A 5,659-nucleotide genomic window follows, 5' to 3' on the forward strand; every position below is an offset into this window, starting at 1 on the left:
AAAGAAAAGAAAAAAAAAAAAAAATATATATATATATATATATATATATATATATATATATATATATATATATATATATATATATATATATATAAAGAAGTGAGAAAAAGAAAAGAAAAAAGAGCAATTAAGCAAAAAGGGGACAAAATGCCCCAAAGTAAGTGGTGAAAGCAATGTATATGTACTGTACTTGAAATTAGAATGCATGAATATGTGGAAAACATGGTTAATGGATAGTTAGATGTGGTATTATGATTACATGGATTGTCTAAAGTTAGGTGGAAGGTTTAAGTTAATTAAGGATTCAGATTTTAGTCCACTTGGCCAAATACAATCCTACCATGACCCTAACCCCATTACAACCCTTAAAAGACCTCTTGATATGTGTATATGTGCATTAAATTTATGTTGATTGTTAGATGAAGAGCAAGCCTTAGAAAGCAAGGTTAGTAGAGAATTGAGAGAATCGAACCTAAAACACTTGAGTGGTTAGAGTGCATACACTTCCGGTGAGGGTTCGATGCTCGATTCTTTGTTCCCGGCTTTCATGAGCTATTTTCTTCTGCAAGTCTATTTGTACTTCATTTTTATGATTTGAATTAGTGAGTCCAGTTCATATTTATTCTTGGAGAATTTATTTACTTTTAACCAAGTAGGTAGAAACATTTTGCATTTAGTTGCATTCATATAGATAGGATTGCATTTCATACATTTTACCATTCCTCTTCACCCCTTTATAGTTTCTCTTGAGCTTAGCATGAGGACATGCTAATGTTTAAGTGTGGGGAGGTTGATAAACCACTATTTCATGGTTTATCATGTGCTCAATTGAGTGGTTTTTATCAACTCTTTACCCACTTATTCATACTATTCGCATGGTTTTACATTTGCTTTCCTAATTATATGCTTTGATTGAAAACATGCTTCTTTGGCCTTAAGTTCCCTATGTTTAAATCCTCTCTTATTACCATTAGATACCTTGATATGTGTGTTAAGTGATTTTAGAGATTACAGGGCAGGAATGGCTCAGAGGATGGAAAGGAAGCATGCAAAAGTGGAAGGAATACAAGAAGTTGGAGAAATTGCTAAGCTGTCCACCTGACCTCTTTACACTCAAACGGCTATAACTTTAGCTATAGAAGTCCAAATGACGCGGTTCCAGTTGCGTTGGAAAGTTAACGTCCGGAGCTTCGATTTCATATATAATATGCCATAGTTTCCCTGACGATAGGCGACGCAAATACGTGCTCCACGCGGACGCGTCGCAATTCCAAAAATCAGCATGGCAGATTTCTTCTCCAGCGATTTCTGGGCTGTTTTCGACCCAATTTTTGGCCCAGAAAACACAGATTAGAGGCTATAAAGTGGGAAAATCCATTCATTCATAATAATAAGCTCATAATTCACAATTTTAGGTTTTAGATGTAGTTTTTAGAGAGAGAGGTTCTCTCCTCTCTCTTAGGATTAGGATTAGGATTTATATTAGGATTTAGAATTTCAACTTCTTCTCAGGTTCAATGTTCCTTTAATTTATTTTCTACTTTTATTCTATTACTTTAATTGTTATTTATCTTTTTAATTTGGCTTATGCTACATTCATGTTATGATTTTCTTAATTAATATTATTTGAGGTATTTCAGATTTAAGATTGTTTTGCTTTAGTTATATTGATGCTTTTAATTTAATTTAGATATTTTCTTCTTTTTGGCTTTGGTTAAGTAATTGGTAACGCTTGAGCTGTCAAATAAAGCAGTGGTTGAAATTCGGAGTTGCTCCAATAACTCTAGTCTTTCCATAGGAATTGACTAGGACTTGAGGATTAAGCTAATTAATCCACTTGATTTACCTTCATAGTTAGAGGTTAACAAAGTGGGATTAAAATCCAATTCTTATCACAATTGATAAGGATAGAACTTCCAGTTCTAATACCTTGCCAAGAGTTTATTTTATTATTACTATTTTATTTTTCCTATCATTCAACATACTTCTTTCTTACTTTCAAAACCCCCAATTTACAAGACTCATAACCAATAATAAGAACACCTCCCTGCAATTCCCTGAGAAGATGACCCGAGGTTTAAATACTCGGTTATCAATTTTAAAGGGGTTTGTTACTTGTGACAACCAAAACGTTTGTAAGAAAGGTCGATTGCTTGGTTTAGTAACTATGCTTGCAATGAGAGTTTACTATAACTTCTAAACCATCAATCTTCAGTTCTTTCACGTGACATGCAGGATCTGCAGAAATAACAGAAAATGTTGGGGGCAATTTCGGGCCGAGTTTTGACCCAGTTTCCGCCCCAAAAACACAGACTAGAGCCAGGGAACGAGCAGAGACTCAACATACATTCTCATTAGCATAGTTTTAGTTTTAGATTTGAATCTAGAGAGAAATTACTCTTCCTCTAGGTTTTCTTTACATTCCTAGTTTATTAGTTTTATGCTTTTGCTTTTGGATATTGAAGAGTCATCACCTCCGTTGAAGTTGCTATTCTAGTTTGTTTTCTTATTCCCTTATTTTTCTATATTCTTAATTCTTGTTTAGAGTTACAATTGGATTGTTTTTAGAATTTATTAATGCAAGCAGTACTTTTCCATTTAAATTTTATTATTTGTTTAATTGCTTCCAATTAATTTGATTATCATGTCTCTTCTCTATTCCCTACTCCCAACAACGAAGATGGTATCCATGTTGATGAAGTAGACTCCCAACTTGACATGGGGGTTGATTAAAAGGAGATACTTGAGTTGGAATGCTCAAGTGATTAGTTAAATTGGAAGTTGTTGGCTAATTCTCTATTTACTAACGCTAGACCTTCCCAAGGGAGAGGACTAGGATTTGCGAATAAGAGTTAGCTCAATCACTTGACTTTCCTTTATTTAGTAAGGGTTAACTAAGTGAAAATAACAACCTCTTTATACTACACTTGAGAGAATTCCAACAAGGATAGAACTTCCAATAAATCATTCCCCCAGTCAAGGCTTTTTAATTAGAATATATAATTCCCTTTTAATTTATAATTATTTATTTTCTGTCATTCAACTCTCAAATCTCTCGGAAAATTCCTGATTAATAAGATAGCACCCTTTTTGTCAACTCGTTGGGAGACGACCTGGGATTCATACTCCCAGTATTTTTATTCTAATTATGTGACAACCTTTCTAAATTGATGAGCGGATTTTAGCTGGTTAAGAACTGTACTCACAACGCTATTTCTATATTGAATTCTTAATTGGCTGACTTCCGCCACCCATCAATTTTTGGCGCCGTTGCCGGAGAGTTGCAATTGTGTGCTAAATTATTAATTAGTGTACATATTTTTAATTTTCGCATATTTTATTTTATTTTATTACCATGAGCTGTATGTTTCTTCATTGAATGGCGCGTTCACTGCCTAATCCGAGCTTAGCCGCATTTGATCCTGAAATTGAAAGAACTCTTTCCCGTATTAGGCGAGCTCGGCGTAGGTTAGCCTCTGAGGGTGGTGAAGTGATTGTTATCGACTCACCAGTCTTATCTGAGGGCGAATTTGAACCGCCATCTAAGGAAGAAACAAGCTCCTCTACTACTAATTCGGTTGATTTAGGCGCAGGTAACATGGCGGCACCCAGGAGGATCACTCTCCAGGAGGCAGGAGCTCTAGACTTTAGTCTGCAACCATATCAAGTGCGTCATCCAAATCTGGCTGCAGATTTTGAACTGAAGACTGCACTAATCAACTTGATGCCTAAGTTTCATGGCTTACCTGCTCAGGAGCCTATCAAGCACCTAAGGGATTTTCAGACAGCCTGTTCTACTGTTAGGCGTCATGGTGCAGATGAAACTTCTATTTTGCTGACCGCCTTCCCGTTTTCTCTTGAGGAAAAGGCAAGGGAGTGGTACTACACTCAACCTGAAGTGACCGTCACTAACTGGGATACGCTCAGGAGAGAATTCCTGGAAAAATACTTTCCAGCTGAAGTTACAGATAGACTGAGAAAAGAGATCTCTTGCATTATTCAAGATGAATCAGAGTCTCTTTATGAGTACTGAGAGCGCTTCAAAAATCTTCTGGACGCATGTCCCCATCACATGATTGACAAGTTAGTGTTGATCAGCTACTTCACTCAAGGCATGAAGCCTCGGGATAATACTACATTAGATGGTGCAAGTAATGGTTTTCTAAAAAAGTACAAGACCGCATATCAAGCGTGGCAACTGATCAGCGACCTAGATGAGTCCACTCAGAATCACAGGCACAGGAGCAGCCACTCAAAGGCTATTGCAGAGGTTTTCTCTAGCATTGAGACTTCTGCTCTTACACAGAATATATGTGAGATGACCAACCTACTGAAGTAAATACACCTAAATCAACAACAACCTCATCCTCCCCCACCGCAACAAGGTCAACAGTTAGTTCCTCAGAGAGTATGCGGAATATGTGCTGATTATAGTCATTACACTAATGAGTGTCCACAGCTCCAACACGAGGACAACACTGTAGTAGCCACTCATAATTTCTATGACCGCCCAAATCAAGGGTACAATCAACAAGGCGGCAATTACAACCAAGGTGGAAACTACAGCCAAGGTTGGCAAGACAACTACAACCAAGGTTGGCAAGACAACTCCAACCAGGGATGGAGAGACCATTCCAACTAGAGATGGAGGGATAATTCCAACCAAGGTTGGAGGGACAACTACAACAGAGGAGGCAGAGACAATAATGAAAATCAGAGGTGGAATAACAACAACAGACAGCAGAACCAAAACCAGTCTTACAGAGCACCTCACCAAAGGCAGTCCCAAGCACCTCAAAATAACCAACAGCAGGCCCCTCAGATCACTTACCCTTCTTTTTCTTCTCATGATGAAATGCTTCAGTCTATTGAGCAAAGACAAAAGACCATGGAGAATACACTTAGCTCCACCTTGAACGGTCTAACCTCTGTTGTACAAGCTCTTACCTCACAGATTGGATCAATGAATAGTTCCAATAATCAGCCTTCAAGCTCCAATATTCCTTCTCAACCCTTATCCAACCCCAAGGGTGGCATCAATGCCAAAACTTTGAGGTTCGGAACCACACTGCAAGAGAGGAATCAGGACGAGCCAAGCCCACAAGAACACGCCCCAGTTGAAGACATAGTTGAAGTGGAAGATGCTGAAGAGGAAGAGGAAGTACAAGACATAGTTGAAGATGAAGTAGCATGATGATTGGATTCTTGTGTGGTTTAGAATTCACAAATGAAATCTCGTTGCAAGTATAGTTTCTAAACCAACAATAATCCTTTCATACAAAAATTTGTTTGTCACAAGTACAAACCCCTAAAATCTATAAACCGAAGTATTTAAACCTCGGGTCGTTCTCCCTAGGAATTGCAATAAAGTGTCTTGTTATTGGTTATGGGTTGTATTTTGGGGTTTTTTGGGATAAGAAACATGAAATGTAAATGACAATGAAAATAAACTAACAACTAGAAAAGCTCTTGACAAGGAATGAGAATTAGAAGTCCTATCCTAGTTATTCTCCTCAATTGTGACCACAATTGTCCATTGCTACTACTTAGTTAACCTCTAACAATGGAGGAAAGTCAAGTGGATGAATTAATTTGATTCCACAAGTCCTAGCCAACTCCCAAGGGAAAGACTAGCTTTAGTGGTATCCAAATTAATTAG

The 5,659-nt window shown here is 37.4% G+C and overlaps 1 non-coding gene across 1 annotated transcript; it reads right to left on the reverse strand.

The window, feature by feature from the left end:
* Positions 1-3,970: 3,970 nt before the first annotated feature.
* Positions 3,971-4,078, reverse strand: LOC112739286 (small nucleolar RNA R71). The gene has a single exon (XR_003170219.1). It is a non-coding gene; the product is annotated as a small nucleolar RNA R71 (small nucleolar RNA).
* Positions 4,079-5,659: the final 1,581 nt, after the last annotated feature.

This window comes from Arachis hypogaea, chromosome 13 (genome assembly GCF_003086295.3).
Source record: "Arachis hypogaea cultivar Tifrunner chromosome 13, arahy.Tifrunner.gnm2.J5K5, whole genome shotgun sequence".
Taxonomy (NCBI): Eukaryota; Viridiplantae; Streptophyta; class Magnoliopsida; order Fabales; family Fabaceae; genus Arachis; species Arachis hypogaea.